This window comes from Ceratotherium simum, chromosome 4, assembly GCF_057802395.1.
Source record: "Ceratotherium simum simum isolate JZ-2026a chromosome 4, ASM5780239v1, whole genome shotgun sequence".
Classification (NCBI taxonomy): Eukaryota; Metazoa; Chordata; class Mammalia; order Perissodactyla; family Rhinocerotidae; genus Ceratotherium; species Ceratotherium simum.
In genome coordinates, this window is record NC_141903.1 from 63,863,744 (window position 1) to 63,885,343 (window position 21,600).

The window sequence follows — 21,600 nt, forward strand, 5'->3', positions numbered from 1 at the left end:
TAGGTAGGGTTATTCTTTGAAGAGTTAGGGAGTGGCACACAGGAAGTTCTCAGTGCTTGTATACATTAAATCATTTCCCACTGGGATAACATAGGTTCTTAAATTCTCTCTGATCCTAAAATTCATTTTAAAATTAATATAAATTATCAAATATATATATATATATATATATATATATATATATATGATGGAGATGTATTCATTGTTTTCATGATGACCTTTTAACATTTCCCTTAGTGCTTCTTCTAATGGAGGCAACTATGTAAAGGCTTCAATATTACAATTGAGCAGATACTATTGAGGCAATACTTACACAAGGTCTAGTGGTTACAAAGTAAATTTTTTCAGAAACAAAGTCAGGATGAATTTGAATAAAAAACCCATCTGGGAGCCAGTCCTGATGGCCTAGTGGTTGCAGTTTGGCGCTCACGCTTTGGTGCTCTGGGTTTGCTTCCCTGTTGCAGAATCACACCACCTGTCTGTCAGTTGCTGTGCGTGGTAGCAGCTCACATAGAAGAACTAGAACGACTTATGACTAGAATATGCAACCATGCACTGGAGCTTTGGGGAGGGGGAAAAACCCATCTGATAGTACTATATCCAATTGGTATTTATTATATATGCACACAAAGTTATTTAAAATATATTTGTTTATATCAAAGATATTTAGTCTGCTCATTACATTAGTGAAAATCTGCTTGAGTCCTTCTGTCCTGAGTTTTCTAGGAAACTGCCTTCTAGAGCCTAATTTTAGTTTGCAAATCTAGATTCATTTGGAAATACATTAATGATTATGTTAACAATCTAGTGTAAACGTATCACACAAGAACTCTACCCTACATGTTGACCAAGGAAGATATGTAAAGCTGAAACAAATGATGCTTCCTCTATGACAGACATCTGCCAGGCTTATGGTCAGCTCTTTATTTTTAAAGGGCTAGCATCAGCAGAAGACTCGTTCTGTAGATGAGTCTAGCTAGCTGAATAGTTTTGGGGACAAAATCAAATGGTGCAGGCCAGTTGTTTAGTCACTTGTACATTTTGATACAATTAGCTAATCAGTTGTATGAGAATCAACCAATGAATTAAACATCTAAGTTTGCAGACAGCTGTGGCACTGCAGTTGTTCTTTTAAAAAGAAAATAAAAGTCGTTTGTTAGTTTGTGTTAGCATGCTGCACGCGTAGCATATCATGGTACCATTCCACAGCTTGTGCCACTTTATCTGACATCGGACACTTCAGCAATGAGCAGTTATGAATCACGCACATTTTTCCCATTGGGGCAATGCATACAATGCAACCAAATTCAAATGAACAGATTTTCAGAGTGTGTTTGAATCTCTTCCTGGGGCTCAGATAGACCTGCCACTGGTCTCTCCATTTCCTTTCTTAAGCCCTTGTATAATAAGCAGTGGAAAATAAAACAACAAATGCTATTCAGCAGAAAGATAAAAGCCCAATTTGTGTAAAGTGAGACAGAAGAAATGGAAACATAGCATGTGGATTTCACATGCTGAGCCTCATAAAATGCAAGTGTGAATTTCCTCTCATAGTGAGTGTGGTCCAACATTAAACAAAGCGTGGGGCATGATTATAAGAGATAAGATCAGTAGTTGGAGAAAATACAGCAAGCTGTTTTACCCACATTGAATATAATTTCACTCCTCTGATCTATTAGGCCCTCTCGGTGCACATCATTGTAGATTTTTCTAGTTCTGAGCAATGCATTAAAAAACCCTACAGGCTATAACTAAAATTACTGAATATTTTTTAATGTCTCACATGTTGACAGTCCTGATTTTTGTTACATAAGAAATAACTGCCGATAGTGCCATTTAAATCCCTACTTTTTAGACTTGTGAATGCTAATGGCTGGGCTGTCGAACTTCAGCTTTTCCTGTAATCGTTATTCCTGGTTTCCTGTGGTGGATATGTATCGAACATAAGAAATTAGCTGCAGAGAGAATTAGAGGGTGTAAGTCTGAGTCATGTAAATGCCAAAAGCTTTTTGTGACATTTTTCAGACTTTAAAAATGGAAATATGTTATTTGCACAGTAGCTCCTGATGGAATATGACATACTGCAGCGATGTGGTGAGTTTAAGACTGGGCTGCAGGCCATCAGGAACCCTCTGCGTGAGAGCCTGGGGCCTGAGCAGAGGAACGGGAGGGAGCTATTTGGAAGAAGCACGGCGTTTGCTGACGAGCCAAAGAATCCTCGTTAGATCAAGAACTGCTAATGAGAATTGAGAACTTGCTTGAACCTGTTATCATAAGTAAGGCTTAGGAATATAATTTTCAGCTTGATGTAACTTTTGTCTTTATTCCAGATGGTCTTACATCATCATCATTATATCAGCACATGAAAAAAAAGTCAGAGAGCTGAGTACATACCTTAACTCTTATATTTCAATTAACGCTGAGCTCTTTAATTCAGTTGAAGTAAGAAATCTTCCTTAATGGATTCTGAACCTTTGTTGGGTCCTGACAGACATGGAGGGTGGGGGTGGGGGTGCAGAGCAGAACTTCTCTAGAGGAAAATGGTGGGCTCCCCTCTGTCACACTGTCCCCTCACCTCCTGTTCCAACCCCTTTTAGCTTTAGAGAAAGCCTTTTAGGGAGGCAGGAAGTGTCTCTGGTTTCACCTTTGCTTAGCAGGGTAGAGCTCCTCAGAGGTGTATTTTCACTTAGAGGATAGCCTTGCAATCCACTGAGCCTATGCTTCTTAAAACATGGGAACATGGGGCATATATATTTTTTTCTTTTTTGGGGCTAAAGTAACTCAGTAATCTCATGCTAATTTTGATATTTTCCTGCAGGGTATAATGGACTATCATGAGAAATTGAGCTTGTTCAACCTTCTCTGCTTTCTATTCTAGAAAATTCAGTGTTCAGTTTTTGAAAGATAAGGAATCTGGGAAAATAGATGGATGATATTTGGAAGAAGAGGAGACAGATAACCAAGAGGATTCCTGAAAGAATTTCGTAAGTGCAGTCTGGAAATAGATGATTAGTGAAAAAGACAAAACAAAACAAAACCGGGGCAGGGGTCTCAACTCTTTTTCCTTTCAAGACTCTCTCCTGGGAAGCCTCTGTCCAGACTTCTCTGTGCACTCCATAAATGCAGTTCTGCTTTTCCCCTTAAATTCTCAGTGATGCTTAATAATGCCATTAAACCTGCTCCTCCAAAGCAAAAACTTAGCTGCCCTCCTTGACAATTTCCTCTTCATCTTCTCCCTCCAACTCGTCATCAAGACAGGCTAGTTTTATTGACAATCCCCCCATTTCTCCCCACTGCTTCTTATTGGTCCTGACCCTTATTTTATCTCAACTAGATTGGGCATTTATAACTGGTCTCTCAGCCTCCTGTCTCACCCCACTTCTCCATCTTCACTGTTTACATAAGTATTTCACAATTTTGTGATTCAGAAATATTAATGTATTTTTTTTCCTTCTCTACTGATGCCCAGGCACCTTGCAAGTATGTGTGAGTCTGAAAAAAGTAGTTCACTGCCTCCTGGCAGCCATGAAAAGCTGCAATGACGTCCTTTTTCTCCCCTGCTCAGTTGAGGAGTTCTCTGTCTTTCTATTGTCCATGGGAAGAAGTCTATATCAACAGTCAAAGCCATTCACAATTTGGTCCTTCCTTAGCTCTCAGGTTTACTCGTAATTTCCCCCTGTGTTCCACTGCCCACTGGCTAAGCTGACAGTGTTATGGCTTCACGAATTGTCATTCATTTTCGTTAACTTCAAACTTTTTTCACATTCAGTTCCCTCTGCCTGAAATGCCTTTCCCCATCTAACCAATAGCTAGTCCTTCTTCAAGACCCCTCCTAAATGTCATCTCTTTTGTATTTTCCTGACACTCTCAGGCTGAGTTAGGGGTTTCCTCCCTGCAGACCTTTATACTTTGATATTTATTTACCTCTTTATATGTCTGGCTTGCCTGGGATATTATAAACCCCCTCACGACAGCAACTTCGTTTTATTCATCTTTGAATTTCTAGCATTTAGCACTGTATCCACAAAACAAAACAAAAACCACACTGTTGAAATGAACAAATAAGTGAATGAATTGAAGATGTAGTTCCTAATACTTTCTCTTTGCATCCATTTTCAAAGGCAGTGGAAATCTAATACATTGAATATCCTATACGTTGCCTGTGTTGAATACGATCCAGACAGCAGTAAATTCATAGAATGAGCATCTGCATTTTTCCTTGAACAAGATCTCTGCTCATTTTGTGGTTCACCCATCAATGCCATTTGAAGAAACATTGTTCTGCTAACAGTGTGCCACTTTATTGAATTCTATTAGAGAATTTCACTACAGGTTTAATTATTGCTCACCTTGGTGTCAGGCTGCTTTCCCTTTATTAACTAATCATCTACTGGCCCAGTGGGGTTCCTATAGCCTCCAGGCTTCTCAAGATATGTCAAATCAGATTATGCACCCTTATTTTACGTAGATTAAAATTTAAGTTTTTTCTAAACTCAGTGAAGAAACAATCTCCTACTGTTTAATACATGCAAACTATACCAAGGCATTCATTTACATAACCTGAGCTGAGTTAGTCATCTGAGCTTTGTTAATTAGCTTTGGCAAAGAGAGTTAGCTTAACCAGAGTAGTAAATAGATGTATTTGATGAAATTTTTATTTTACCTTACAACAAAGAGTATCATAGTGTTGTTACAATGATGCCTAAATACCAGTTATGGAATAGAGATCTTGGGCCAGCCTTTGTATACACTATCATGACTATGTCATAGTTCTGAATTTATTTTTGCTTCAACAGCTCTCAGAGAGGAAGGTTCTATGAATTGGGTTGGCCTTAAAGTAACAGTTACTTGTAAACTGTTTTTGTTGATTCCAAATCGATATAGTGAGAATTAATTTTATAAAGCCTAGCTTTCTAGAAGTCTTTCATGTTGAAATCTTCTGAAACTTAAAGGTGAGGTATTTTGAAATATCATCAAGTGCCACATGGCATAAAATATGTCAAAAGTCTATTTTTATTTTTAACCAGTTTGAACACTAGAGTTTAGTGTTTTATGATCTTTTGGAGCATACTTGAGTGCCTCTAGTTTATGAAGCCTGGTCATTATGTGTCATAGACAATAAAGCTTACAATCATTTTTTTTTTGTCTTAGGGTGTAAGTTTTATATGCCGGCCTAATATATGGTTAATAAAATGTTATATCTTTTCTGTTAAGTATATATAATTAGTAAAATTCTTTTCTTGAATTAGATCAAGAAACCTAGTAGTTACATAATTTATTCACATAAGAGTAAATTGAGTAACGTAAGAGTAAAATGAAATGAGTTGGTGCAAATGTAAGAGTAGGATTTGTGATTTCTCTCCATTCCCAGATCACATTGCATTTAACAATAATTAATAATTTAATCCATAATAGTGCATAATCAGAAAGCGTTTGCTTTTTCCACAGCTGTAGTAGTTACTACATCTTTTCTGACAGTTTTTGTAGTACTATATTTACTTTCAAAAAAATGTGACAGTAATTTTTGATAAAATTTAAGTTTTATAGCAAACATAAGGGAGGGCCAACCTAAGCAGAAAATATACCAGAGTTATAAATTCACTCCAGTTTTACTGGGATGTTGTTTGGCTTGAATTCTCTTGAATCAACATGGACTTAAGAATGAGAGAAGATATGAAGGCTGTGTTTTTGTCTTCATTTGTTATGTAGTTAGTTAACAATTCGTAGTCTATAACGAATAAAGGACTTTCCAGTTATCTCATTGATGTGTGAATTTCCTTTTAGTTCTCTCTATGTATGTATTTTTTGTTTTTGCTTTTGTTAGTTATTTGTATGTATATGTGTTTTAAAATCTTTTTAATGAAGATTTGATTCCCTTTTCTTGTACTCTTGAATCAGTAAATTTTTTTACAAATGTCCTGAGTTCACACTCTTAGCATTTTTTTAAAAAATCAATGTTATTCAGGTATAATTTTATACAATAAAATATACAGATTTAAAAATGAATTCCAATAAAAGTTCACAGATATGTACATACATGTAACTCATCACTCCAGTCAAAATATAGAACATTTCCATCACCCTAGAAAGTTCCCTCCTGCTCCTTTGTAGTGAATCTCCACACTGCCTCCCACTTCAGAAAACCAACAGTTTGATTTCTATCCCCATTGATAGTTTTGACTTTCTGAAGCTCATATAAATGGAAACAGAAAGTATATATTCTTCTGTGTCCAGCTTGTTTTGCTCAGCATAATTCATCCATGTAGCCTTGTTTCTTTTTACTGCTGAGTGATATTTCATTGTGTGAATGTACCACAATTTATTTATCCTTTCAACTGCTCATGGACATTTGAACTGTTCCCTTCTGGTTTATTATATATAAAGCTGCTCTGAATATTCATGTACACGTCTTTTTTTGCCTAACGTTTTTTCATTTCTCTTGGGTAACTATCTAGGAGTGGAATTGCTGAGTTAGATGTATGTTTAACTTTATAAGAAAATGTCAAATTGTTCTCCAAATTGGTTGTACCGTATCACACCCACAGCAGCAGCGCACGAGAGTTCCTCTTACACTACGTCCTCATCCACATTTGTTTTTGTCAGTTCTTATTGGTGTGAAGTAATATTACATCGTGATTTTAATTTTAATTTCCCTAATGATTAATAAACTTAGCATCTTTTCATGTGCTTAGTGTTGGTTAGTATATCTTATTTTATGATGTGTATCTTTTACCCATTTAAAAAAATGTGTTTTTTGTTTTCTTGCTGAATTCTAAGAGTTCTTTTTTTTATATTCTGAATACCAATCCTTTATCAGATACATGTAGTGCAAATGTATTCTCTTAATTTGTGGCTTGACTTTTCATTTTCTTAAACGGGGCTTTTTAAGAACAGAAGGTTTTAATGTTGATGAAATGCAGTTTATCAATATTTTATTTTATGGTTTGTGTTTTCTTGTTCCGTCTATAAATACTTTGCCTTGCCCAAGGTCATAAAAGTTTTCTCCTTGCGTTTTTCTAGAAATTTTATATTTTTAGCTTTTGCATCTAGGTATTATGATCCATTTTGAATTAATTTTTGTGTATGGTACAGATGCAGTATTCATTTTATTATCCAATGACTTGTTGCTAATATATAGAAATATAGTTGATTTTTGTATACTTGTTTCCTGCAAACTTATAAATTCATTTGCTAATTCTAATAAAATTTTTAAGGATTTTCTATTAACATAATTGGGCTGTTTGGTAATACGTAGAGTTTTAATTCGTTGTTTCCGATAGTTATGCTTTTATGTATTTTTCTTGCCTTAATATTCTGTCTAGAACCTCTAGTACAATATTGAATAAAACTGCTGAGAGCAGAAATCCTTGCATATTTATAATCTTAGGAGAAAAGCGTTTAATATATTACCATTTTATATGAGGCTAGCTGTAATTTTTTTTTTGGTAGATGAACTTTATCAAATAGAGAAGTTCCAACCTATTCTTAATTTGCTGCAATTTTTTGGTGAGGAATATTGGCCCTGAGCTAACATCTTTTGCCAATCTTCCTCTTTTTGCTTGAGGAAGATTGTTCCTGAACTAACAACTGTGCCAATCTTTCTCTATTTTGTATGTGGGACACTGCCACAGAATGGCTTGATGAGCGGTATGTAGGTCTACACCCAAGATCTGAACCCGTGAACCCTGGGCTGCCGAAGCAGGGTGCGTGAACTTAACCACTGTGCCACCAGGCTGGCCCTGCTGCAAACTTTTATTATGAATAGCTGCTGAAATTTGTCAAATGCTCTTTTCTGTGTTTATTAAGATGATTATATGATTTTCCTCTTTTATTCTGTTTATGTGAACATTAATTTTCAAATGTTGTAACAGCTTTGTTTAGTTCTTGGATAAACCCCACTTAGTCATGACGTATTATCCTTTTTATATATTGTTGGATTCTATTTGCTATAATTTTGTTAATTTTTGTGTCTTTTTTTATGGGAGCTATTGTTTTGTAATTTTATTTTCCCTCATTTTCTACCTTTCCAGTTTTAACTGAGCATTTTATTTGAATCCGTTTCACCTCCTCTCTTTGCATCTCAATTATACTTCTTTTAAAAAAATGTTAATAGTTGTCCTAGAGTTTGCAATATATATTAACTAACCTAAGCCTACCATCAAATAACATTATACCACTTCAGAAGTAGTGCAGGTATCTTTTAATAGAGTACTTCTATGTCCTCCTTTTCATCCTTTATGACACTACTGGCATTCATTTCACTTATCCATATGCCGTAATCAGGCAATACATTGCATTACTTTAAATAAAATATATAACTATTTTAGATCAATTGGGAATTAAAAAAATGAAAGATTTTGTTTTGCCTTTACTTTTTCCTTCTCCAGTGCTCTTTCTTTCTTTATGTAGATCTACATTTCTGACCTATATGATTTTTTTCTCCTTGAAGAACTTCTTTTAACATTTCTTGCCGGGCAGGTCTATTGGTGATGAATTCCTTGTTTTTTTTTCATCTGAGAAGTCTCTATTTTTCCTTTGCTTTTGAAGGATAGTTTTGAAAAATAATTAGTGGGTTTTTTCCCTTCAATACTTGAAATATTTCACTCCATTCCCTTCTTGTTTGTATGGTTTCTGACAAGAAGTCAGCCACGATTCTTACCTTTGTTTCTCTTTAGGGAAATTTTTACCCCTCTGGCTTCTTTCAAGATTTTCTTTTTGTCCTTGGTTTTCTGTAGTTTGTATATGATATGCCAAAACGTAGATTTTATGGTATTTTCTCTGCTTGGTTACTTCAGAGCTTCCTAGATCTGTGGTTTGGCATAATTCATTAATTTTCTAAAGTTCTTGGCCGTTGTGAAAATATTTCTTCTGCTCTGTTCTTTATTCTCCTTCTGGCATTCTAAACACTTATACGTTGCACCATTGGAAATTCTCCCACAGTTCTTGGATGTTCTTTTCTGTTTTTTTTTTTTTTTCCATTTTTTTTTCTCTTTGCACTTCAGTTTGGGTAGTTTTATTAACCTATCTTCAAGCTCACTGATTCTTTCCTGGGTTGTGTCCAGTCTACTGGTGAGTCCATCAAAGGTATTTTTCATTTCTGTCACAGTGTTTTTGATTTCTAGCATTTCCTTTTGATTTTTTTGTAGAGTTCTAATCTCTATGCTAGAGTCAGAGAAATGCCCTTCGCCCAGGTGGAATAAGGCTCTGGTAAAGTCCTTTTCACAAGAGAGTGGGCATTTGTTATAGAGAATACTCTGGGCCTATTTTATAATGATTACTCTACCCCTCTCCCCTGCCAGAGCCAAGAGGACATCTTTCTTGCTCTTCTCCACAAGACTCTGGTGGGGTTCCTGGAGTGAAAATGTGAGTGACCCCTAAGGTTGCAATCCCAAGGAGTTTCTCAAACTAGTTTACTCTCAGGCTCCAGAAATTCATCAAAATTACCATTTAGAGTTCCTACCACTTTATGGCTTTTGCTCCAGGTAAGCGGACTTCAGCTGTGACTCTCTAAATTTGCCTGTCTCTCTAGATTTTGTGGTGGCAGTTTGTCCTGTTGCCTCAGTTCCCTCATGGGTCCAAGTTGTTGATTTTAAATTTGTTCATCTTTTTCCTGTTGTTTAAGGATGGGAGTAACGACTTCCAAGCTGTTTCATGTCAGAGCTGAAATTAAGAGTTCTAATTTTCTATTCTTATTATATTTTGCCTCTCTTTGGTATCAGGGCGACGTTGTCATCATAAAACAAGTTGGAAGGAATTCCTGCCTCCTCTATTTTCTGAAATATTTTGTGTAAGAGTGATATTTTATCTTCCTTGAATGCTTGGTAGAAATTGCCCGTTAAACTAAGTCAGGATTTCTTTTTGAAAAGATTTTTGATTATAAATTCAATTTCTTTAATAGATATAGGGCTTGTCAGATTTTTATATTTCTCTTTTGTCAGTTTTTTAAAAACCCAAACTGTTTTGTAAGTCTTTTTTTTTTTTTTCCAAAAAATGTTCCATTTTATCGTCTAATTTACTGGCATGAAGTGCTTATAATATTCCCTTTCTATCCGAATGTTCTGTAGTAATAGCCACTACTTTGATCCTGCTATGGCTAATTTTATTTCTTTTTTCTTCATCAGCCTTCACAGAGGGCTATCAGTTTTATTAGTCTTTTAAAGAACCAACTTTTGGATTTGTTAATTTTCTCTATGTTTGTCAGTTATAGATTTCTGTTCTTTATTGCTTCCTTTTTTCTACTTGCTTTAGGTATAATTTGCTCTTCTTTTTTTTTTTTTTTTACCGTCTTAAGGTAGAAAGTTAAACAATTCACTTTATAACTTTCCTCTTTTCCTGATATCAGCATTTAAATCTATAAATTTCCCTTTAAGAATTGCTTAACTGCATCTCACAGATTTTGATGTTTTACTTTCATTATTATTCAGTTAAAAATTCCCTTGTGATTTTTTTCTTACTGTTTATTTAGAAATATGTTGTTTAATTTCCAAATATTTGAGAATTTTCTAGATATCTTATTTTTATTAATTTTTAATTAAATTCTTTGTGGTCAGAGAACATACTGTGTAAGATTTCAGTCTTTTGAAGTCTCTTCAGATTTATTGTTAAATCTTGGTAGATCCTTTATTTTGATGAATGTCCTCTGTGCACTTGACAAGAATTTATTTTCTGCAGTCTTACATTAATTTCAATTAGAGCATAATGATCGATAATGCTTTTCACATCTTCTATATTTGTACTGTTTTTGTATATTTGTTCTATAAGCAACTACGAAAAGGTGTTTAACACTCCAACTATGATTGTAGATTTATCTGTTTCTCTCTTTAGTTCTGTCAGTTTTTGTTTTATATTTTTGAATGCTTTCTTCTCAGGTGCGTATTTAATCTTGTTATATATTCTGTTGATTGACCCTTTTATTATTATGTAACATCTCTATTTCTTGTAATACTCCTTGTCTTGAATTATACCTTGTCTCATATTAATATAGCCATAACAGTTTTTAAATGCTTACTGCTGTGCAATATATATCTTCCATCTTTTTACTTGCAATTTCTCTGTGTCTGTTTTTAATACCTATCTTGTAGAGAGCATATAGTTAGAATTTGCTTTTTAAAACCAGTCATGTAATATCTGCCTTTTAAGTTGAATATATAATCCGTTTACTTTTAATGTAATTATTAGGTGGTTGGGTTAAAGTGTACTATTTTAACCTATGAGTTCTATATTTATCATTGGTTTTTTGTTTCTCTGTTCCTCTTTTGATGTCCACTTTTGGTTTAATTGAATATTTCTAGTGTTTCATTTATTTTCTTTCATGCTTTTTGGCTACACCTCTTTATATTATTATTTTAGTTGTTGCTCTACTAAATACAGTATGCATCTTACTGTCATTAGAATCTATTTAGAATTAATATTTTATCATTATACAATTTTCATATCATACATCACAGATGTAAGAATCCTACAAATATTTGTCAAATATTTTCATTTTACATTCATTGTAAAGCACTTTACAATCATATTATTTTGGCTCTAATGTTTCCCTTGTTTTTAAAGAGAAATTCATAGAATAAAAAAGGAGCTAATCATTTATATTTGCTCACAGATTTAGCACATCTTTTGGCTCCAGTGTTTCTGATGAGAACTCAGTTATTCATATTTGTGATTCTCTATATGCCATGTCTTGATTTTCTTTGCCTACTTTCATTTCTTTGCCTACATTCTTTATCTTTAGTTTATGGCAATTTTACTAGGCTCTATCTAGGCATGGTTTTCTTTGTATTCATTCTGGGATTAATGAGCTTCTAGGAGCTGTAATTTGACTTTTTTTCATCAAATTGGGACAACTTCAACCATTATATCTTCAAATATTTATTTCATGCCTTTTTATCTTCTCTTTTTAGGACTCTATCTGCAAATGTTTGACCACTTGATATTTTCCCACAGGTCATTGAAGAATTGTTCATTTTGCTTCTACCTTTTTATATATATTATTCAGATTGGATGATTTCAGTCAAACTTTATTGAAGTTTTCTGACCCTTTCTCCTGCCATCTCCAACCTGAAGTCAAGCTCATCAAAGTCAAATTTCAATTTCAGATATTGTAATTTTTTATTCTAGATTTCAGTTTTGTTCTTTTTTTATAGTTTCCTTTCTCTTCTGAGATTTCCCATCTCTTTACTCTTTAACGCCATATTTTCTTTCAAGTCTTTGAACATCTTTATACTAGCTACTCTAAAGTCATGGTCTTTTAATTCTAATATTTGGATCATTCTGGAGTCATTTTCTAGTCACTGCTTTATTTCTTTGTGAAGAGTCATATTTTTCTGCTTTTCCTCATGTTTGTTAATGTTTGCACTGTTTTTGAAACTCTGTGGGTGATATATCATAAATAGTATGAATTATGTAGTCTTTCTTCAAATAGTGTTGAGTTTTGTTTTGGCAGCTTGATAATTTACCGGGAGGCTCCTAAGTCCTGTCAAGACTTGGCTTAGACTTTGTTAGGATATGGTCTTAAGATATAAATTTTTTACTCTTAAGGTATAAATTTTCTGGTGTTTCAGCTGAATGCCCAGGGTGTTGGTAAATTCTTTGGCTGATCTAGAACTTAAGTCTTCCATACTGTGTAACCTCTAATATCTTTGTTTCACTCCCAATCTGGTAAGCACCACTCTCAGCTAGACCTCTCAAAGTCTTACTCTCTAAATGTATGGTGCAGTCCTTGATTCAAGGACCTCACACAGATTTCTAGGACCACTCTTCTTCCTAGCTCTCCCCTCTCTAACACCTTGTCCTGAAATTCCAGCTGCTTTCAGGAGTCCTAAACTCTGAACTTTGCCTCCTCAGCCAAGTGGGACTACCTCGTTTCTGTTGGTCTTCAATTCCTTATGCTGCTTTTGGGAATTTGTCCCTAGACACAAGCTTAGGTGATCATGGATCTCACCTCTGGTGTTTCCCTTGTTTCAGAAGGAAGTCCTGTGCTGTCTATGGTCCAGTGTCAGATAACAGTCACTTTATGTATTTTGTTCAGATTTATAGTTGCTTACCATGTTTGGGCAAGTCTGGTACAAACTAATCTTTCATATTTGGAAGTAGAAGTTTCACATTGTTATCTTTTAAAGAGGAGAAGAACTTCTCACTCAGTGGAATCTGGAACTGCAAGGTGGTGATTCTAATCTTGTACAAGGGGATGCACTGATATTATATTTATTAGCAGGCATTGCAATACCTGAGACAACAGAGCAATGACACTTCATTTCTTCAGATAAAGGTACAAGGAGAGGGAGAGTATTCTCTATTTTGGCACTATGATATATATTCTCCTCAAAAGTGGTCTCTGATTTTGATATCTACTGTCTCATTTTGTTGGCTAGAGTCTCTAAAAACAAAATGCAGGCAGTGAGGAGCTAAGACTATAACATCTATTTGGTAGGTTAATAAATATTTGTAATTAATTTTTCCTTTATATTAAAAGAAATTGAGCATGAAACTTTACAAGATGTAACTCAACATTATATATTTTAACATATAACAGGAGACATGAAAACATCTATATTTGCTGTGTGATATTAACACTTGCCCATTTTACTCAATTTTAAAGCTTATCACTTTTTTTAGTATGAATAATAGAAAGGATATGGTTAAGTTAATATGATATGAGGATTTTAAATTTGGGGTTTTTTTTCTTTTCTGAATTTCTAATTTTTAGATTTATTATTACCCAACTGGAGATTTTTAACATCAAATATAGTTCATGGTAGTTTTTGTATAATCAACAAAGTAAAAAAGACATGTGTTAAACATAGAATTTTACATGGCAAAGTATTTGGCATGGATCAGATTACAGTGGCTATATATGAACATAACAAAGCCCATGTTTCCTCATTTGATCTTATGTGAAGACTGAAGCAGCTGGGTCCCATCCTCTTTTGTTCACCCTACAAAGCCAAGAGTCCTGTTTTTTAGCTGTCACTCCCAGTGTTTCTGTTTTTCTTTAATTTATTTTTTAACTCATTCCATTCGTTCAAAATGTTTTTACACATTTTCTTATTAATTGTTTTGGATGTATATTGGAGACTGTGAATTCTCTTTTCTTCTTGCCTAGTATTATACATCAAAAAAGTTTTGCCTTTAGATTAAATTTTCTTAATTGACGTCTCACTTTAAAAGAATATCTCTCTATTTCTGTGTCATGTGAAATTATCTGCTGAACTAATTCCTCCCCAATCTTGAGAGTTATGTTTCCAAAAATCCCTGCATTTGGAGATCTAGTGGAAGTTCTTTGTACCTTGCATAACATTAAAACTTTGAGTGTTGTGTATTCTGAGTGAAACTATGAAAGCTCATATTAGTAGTTTTTACTTTCACCAAAGTAAAGCAATAAAGATGTTCTGTTTTACTGTAATTTACCTAGTAAATTGTATCCTCTACTATTAATATATACAAATATATATAATATATGCTGGCCCCTAAAACAATTCTCAATAAATTTAATTGTGTATAAATTATCTGTTCATATATATAAATCACTTGTTTGCTAAAAACAATGGACGTCCCTCCTTCTCTTGCTCAACCTGATGATTTGTAATTATGTATTCATTTGTTCCAGTTAATATGTGCACTAAGGGGTGTTTCTTTTTGTCTGATACTCCATGCAAATGGCTGACACCTTTATGACTTTATAACTCAGGCTGTTTGACTCCCTCTGTCAAGTTCCTTGTGGCCCCAGTGAGCCAGGGCGACTTGTTATTGCCAGGGTTGGGAAAAGCTTTTTCTTGTATTCAACATGATCTTCCAATCATTTTTACATCCTATTCTTCTCTTCCACTCCGAGTTCCTTTCAAATTTTCTCCAGGAAAAATTATTTATGATTCATTATATGTGATATTCATGTAAGGAGAATTTGAGCTTGGGAAGGATTTGATATACCTGTTTGTCTCCATTGTTTAAAGGACTTAGAAAAGCATTCTATTTTTGAATAACTCTTCAACACCGAGCATATGATAGATGATCAATGAGTTCTTGTTTTATGAGTAAGTAGTCTTAAAGTTTTAGCCACCCATTCACACTGTCCATGCACTTCTAATTCAACATTTGATTTCCTTCCAGTTGTTTTAGTAATTACAATTATTTTCCTTAGTTCATATGCAAATCTTGGCTATTCTAGAGACTTCTCATGTGTAGAATTCATTTATTTTTGTGATTTAGAAAACTTAGATGTTAAAATTTGTTAAAAATCTCATGTCAGTTTCATAGCTAAACTGATCAGAAATAAGGGTTAGCAGGGTATTTTATACTTTTTGTAGATTTACAAACTTGCTTAGATTCTTTGTGCTCAATTGAATCTTGAGGCAGAACCACTCAAGCCAGAACTTCAACATAACTGAAGGTGATAAAATCAGCATGTCTGAGCTAACAATTTCTAACACTGAACTATTTTTTCCTATTTAATAATAATTTTCTTGTTATGTAGTATATTAATAACTATTCCACTTTATAATATTCCTTAAACACAATTTAACTTCAGATGAATTTAAGATAAATTCTGTTGTTTAGGTAGATTTCAGTGTGCACTGAAGAAAGAAGAGGTGAAAATACCCAGTTGAGCTAAATATTAACTAACTTCAAAAAAGACATTTTTCCAGTACCTAGTAATATGGAATTAAATATTTTAGAAAGATTTAAATTTGGTGTGTATAGTTGTAATTTTTTAATGTTGACATCACTGTTTAAATAAACTGCTCCCCACCAACAATTTTTTATTATTTCTTTTTTTTAAATGCATTACTAAATTTGTTTGACAGGCAAATGATATGTAGTTCAGTAATGACAGAGTCTGAAGTAATGTTCTTGTATACCCAGAGCACAAAAAGCAGAATGGATCTCTAAAATAGGCTTTGGGCAGGACCATGGCAGGAACAGAGAATGAGTAATGGGAGAGGACAGTATCATCTGATGGCTGAGTCATCTTTTTTGCTAGTAAAGTTGACATAGCCCTAAGCAGATTTGGTCATCATTGCTTTAACAAAACATTTTACACACAAAAAAAATTCCAAAGCCACATTTAGGATATATTTATTGAGTCCAACTTTTATAGACAAAACTGAAGTAGAATTTTGAAAAGTATCAATAAAAAGATTCATTATGTGGATTTAATTGCAGTGATGTTAATCAATGCAAAGGCTGTGATAAAGCTTGTAAAGTGATTGGCAGGCCAGCCAGGACCCTCACCCTATTCTCTCCTGGGAAGTTCCCTACTTATAACACTAGTCTTTATGCATTGAAACAATTCCAGTTTTCATTTTATATTTTAATTAAGGATTGTGCATCTGAAAGTCTAAGACATCAACTAGGTGATTCAAAAGGTTTTCCATAAATGGTTTCTTTTTTTATGCCCCACAATGTCTCATGTGACATTGTTGGAAGTATGTAATTTTTAAGTAGTCAATTTAGAAAGATTTTCACCCTGAACTTAAGCTTACAGTCTTAGATTCTAAACCTGCTAAATAAAATCCATGGATTGACTGCATTGAACTAAACAGCACGTCCAGAGAGCGATCTCCATTCGATGTATACTATTTCCTCTCTTAATTTCTCTTGCTTAGAATTAATTTAACTTTTAAAAAACAAGTACAGCGTATAAGTATTAGTTCCATTTTAGCTTGTTCTTGCAAAAGTATATAATCAGGATTCAAATCAGTAAATAATTTGTGCTTTCTCCACTGTTGAATTTGAAAATGTTTATTCTATGTCTAAAGAATAGCTAGTATAGCCATTGTCTGAGGACATTCTGTAATTCTCTCTTTGGTCTCCAAGACTGTCCAATGATAGATCATTTTTACTATTTGACAGGCTGCTCTTCTTGCTGATTACTGTTCCTACTCTCCAGAAACAAAAACCTACTCTTTTCTACTTAAAGTTCATCTGTATTATGTTTTATCGTCACGTCTCCCTTTTTTTTGTTGGTTTGATCTGGTAGTAGCTGTTATAGTTTAGTTTATCAAATAGAAGACCTTATAGATGCTCTATGTCATCTGGTGTTCATATGCATGGATGTATATTAAAGTGGATTATAATATGTGTTCTCTATATTAAACAATATTGTTGAGATATATTGTTTAATTATGTGAGAGTATATCTCCTCTGAATACTCTTTTTCAAAGTTTGTTTAAAAAATTTTTAATCTATTCCCCTAGTAAAAATTTATAACCATTTTGTTAAGTTTTCTTCAAAATTTCACAAGAAGGGACTGGCCCAGTGGCGAGTGTTTAAGTTCGCGTGCTCCGCTTTGGCGGCCCGGGGTTTGCAGGTTCGGCCCCCGGCGTGCACCGACGCATCCACTTGTCAAGCCGTGCTGTGGCGGTGTCCCACATAAAGTAGAGGAAGATGGGCATGGATGTTAGCTCAGGGCCAATCTTCCTCAGCAAAAAAGAGGAGGATTGGCATCAGATGTTATCTCAGGGCTAATCTTCCTCACACACAAAAAAAAATCACAGGGAGAACATGAGTGGAATAGTATTAAGCTTATAAATTAATTGAGAATTAATCATACTTTATGATGTTTAGTCTTAGGATTTGGAATTTTTTAAGAATATAATGTCCAATAAAGAAGAGCTCACAAACCACTGGATAAATAAAGGATTATTAGAATTAAATGAATTGAAAAAACTTGAAAAATTTTTGGAAAAATCAGTTAACTGTGGGAAAAACTTAGCTCATCATTTCAAATATTCACATATTCCAGATGAAATAAAGATTTATATAATAAAAACATGTCTTACAAGAAAAAAACTTGAAAAAATAGAAGTAAATTTTATAGGCCCTCTGAAGTGGGAGACAGTTTCTAAGTAGGTAAGTGATAGAAGTAGTGAAGGAAAATGTCAGTAGTTCTGCAAAGCATAAAAATAAAAAAAAATTATTACATGCTATTAAGTGAATAAAAAGGCCAAATTGGAAAAATGCAGCAAATATGAGAAGACAGAAGTGTAATTTTTACATGAGGGACTTATTAAAATTGATAAATACTATAATCACATTGGACAAATGTGTCAAAGATATGAGCAGATAATTACAAACAATTAAATTTATTGAGAATTGTTTTATGGGTTACATATGGTTTAACCTAGAAAATGTTTCATTTGAGCTTGAAAAGAATACATGTTTTGGTATTGTTGGATATGGTGTTCTATACTATTGGTTAAGCTGTTCAAGTTGTTCTAGCTGTTAAAATCTTTTATATATTTACTGATTTTATGTTTATTAGTTTTATCAATTATTGAGAATGTGGTATTGAATCTCCAAATACAATTCTTGAACTGTCTATTTCTCCTTTCAATTATGTCAGTTTTTGCTTAATGTACTTTTGGGGCCCTGTTGTTAGGTACATATACATTTATAACTGTTATTTTTTTCTAATCTCCCCTTATCATTATGAAATATCTCCCTTTATTTCTAATATATATATTTTGCCTTAATGTTCATTTTGTACAGTACTATTGTAGCTACACCTGTCTCTTATGGATCTGTTTGCATGGTATATCTTTTTGCATTCTTTTACTTTTATCCTATTTGTGCCTTTGAAACTAAAGTGTGTCTCTTGTAGCTAGCATAAAGTTGACTCTGTTTTTAATTCAGTTTAACAATCTGCATTTTTTTTTTTTTTTTTTGTGAGGAAGTTCAGCCCTGAGCTAACATCTGCCAATCCTCCTCTTTTTGCTGAGGAAGACTGGCCCTGGGCTAACATCCATGCCCATCTTCCTCCACTTTATACGGGATGCCGCCACAACATTTCTTGACAAGCGGTGCATCGGTGCGCGCCCGGGATCTGAACCAACGAACCCGGGGCTGCCGCAGCAGAGCATGTGCACTTAACCGCTACGCCACCGGGCCAGCCCCAACAATCTGCTTTTTGATTGGAGTATTTATTCCATTCACATTTAATGTAGTTATTGCAATAATTGATGAAATTTTTGGCTTTTAGCAATTAAACTATGTTGTACCTTGATATGGCTCTCTTTATGTTTATTCTACTTGGAGTTTTTTGAGCTTCTTGACTCTTTTCATTAATGTTTTTCATCAAATTTAGGATGTTTAGGCCATTATTTCTTTGACTATTTTTCCTACCTCTTTCTCTCCTCTCCTTCTGGGACGTCCATTGTACATATGGTAGCGTGCTTGATGTTGTCTCACAGTTCATTGACGAACTGTTATTTTTCTTGAATCTTTTTTCTTTCTGTTCTTCAGATTGAATCATTTCTATGGATTTATCTTCAAGTTCATTGAATTTTTCTTCTGTCATCTCAAACCTACTTTTGAGCTCATCTAGTTGGAGGGATGGGAATAACTCCAGGCAGGAAAGCCTCAGACTCCCACCATTCTTCCTTGAAGTTCTAGCAATTCTTCATGAATAAGCATCTCTCAATTTATTCTTTGGTCACTTTTCATCCTAAAAGGGTTGTTTTTGACAACATTGTCCAGTTTTATAATTGTTTTCTGGGGGAAGATTCATTGACCACTTCATGTCACCATAGCCATGTCCTACCTGCAAATCATTAAATTAAATTCCTTAACATGTATTTTTAAAATAGTTCAACGCCACTAAGAAAGATAAATTAAAATGATAAGGAGATATTGTTTTACTTTTAAAATTAGCAAAGATTGAAAAGTTGTGAACACTAAATGCCAATAAGAATTCAGGGATACAGGCATTCCCATGTTTCTGGTTGCATTGTAATGTCAAGAAAATTTATTTATTTTCTCTTTTATTTATTCTATTTCCCTGAATTTAAATTTATGAAATGTTTTAAAATTGTTGCTTAGATAAAAAAATAACAATATGAGCACATTATAACATTCAAAGAATCATTTAATAGAGTATATAGTGAAAATTAAGTCTTTCTCCCAGGCTTTCACATTCCTCTCCCTGGGGGCAATCATGGTTATCTCTTTCTTGTGAATATTTATAGAGCTGTTCTATGTATATACAAGCTTAAGTGTGCATAATATAAGCTTTTTAAAGAAAATTTCAGACACTTGAATATTCAATACATAATGTTCTCCAGCTTGTGTTTATTATTAACAAAATATCTCGATGATCATGCCCTATCAATATATGGAGATATTCTGCAACCAAATCCTTTACTATTTTCACTTTAGGCAAATTATAGACTTTTAGTTTGTTTCTTTTAACCACTTTCCACTTTTAAATACATAAAAAATTTCTATAATGGACATTTATTGATTTTGTAATTGTAAAATATACTTTATTATTAAATAAGTATATTCTTTGACTCATTAATTTTACTTCTGAAAATGTATTATAGGCAATGATTACAAATAAAAAATCATTTTGCATAAACAAGTTCATGACTGAATAAGTATTAAAGTAAGGTTTTAACTAAGCTCTAAATTTACTGACTACGTAAAATACAGCTCATTCATCTGAAAGATATTTAAGCAGCTATCAAAATGATAATAATGGCTAACATTTTATTGAATACTATTATTAGATGCCAGGCACTGTTCTAAAATCTTTAAATGTCTTATCATTTTTCATTATAAGAATAATTCTGTGAGATAGGCAGTTTTATTTTTCTTCATTTTATGGATGAGAAAACTGAAGCAGAGAAAAGTTAATTAACTTGCCCAATGAAAAGTTCGTAATGATATGCAAAACAACTCATGTTGTCTTCAGTCAGGTTCCCAGAGATGGGGTTTTGAAGTTATACAGGAAGAAGGGCCACCCATGAGATCAACCCCAGAAGGGAAGCAGAGGAAATAGGATTTGGCTGAGAAGAGTTAAAATGTGATGCAGATGCGATATGGTCACAATGAAGGTCAAAGCGGACCCTGCAGGGAGCTCTGGTCTTGGGGTGGGCCTTCAGAAATGTCTTGAAGTGAAGTGATGTGGCTGGGCCTTTATATCCTTGCAGTGAACAGTCATTGATGGATGGATGTGACAGTAGAAGAAGGGGTATGATTTTGGAGAACCAGCTCTGTCTGGCTGCGGGCAGCTCTCTGAGAGTACCCAGCTGAGCACCGCCATCTGCCAACTCTCCTAGCATTTGAGGAAACTAGTGCCTCAGTCCTGAAGGGGGGATCTAGGTGGGGTACACAGCATCTATTGCTGTATAATAATAAATCATTGTAAATCCATATCAAGTAAAAATGCAAATATTTATACATGTATACATATTTGTATTTTTTACCCTGTATGGATGTACTATGTACACACATATACATACATACATACATACATATCTATATGATTAGAATGAAAAGAAAATATGCTTTCATGGTAGGAAATAAGTAATTTTTTTCTAATTTAAATGACCTCTTTTATAAGTGCAAGTGCTTTATTTTAAAATAAATGGTTACTCAAGACTTCCTTCAGCCAAGTGAATTAAAAATACTCCAGGTATGTAAGATTTTTCTTTTTTTTTTTGTGAGGGAGATCAGCCCTGAGCTAACACCCATGCTAATCCTCCTCTTTTTGGCTGAGGAAGACCGGCTCTGAGCTAACATCTATTGCCAATCCTCCTCCTTTTTTTCTTCCCCAAAGCCCCAGTAGATAGTTGTATGTCATAGTTGCACATCCTTCCAGTT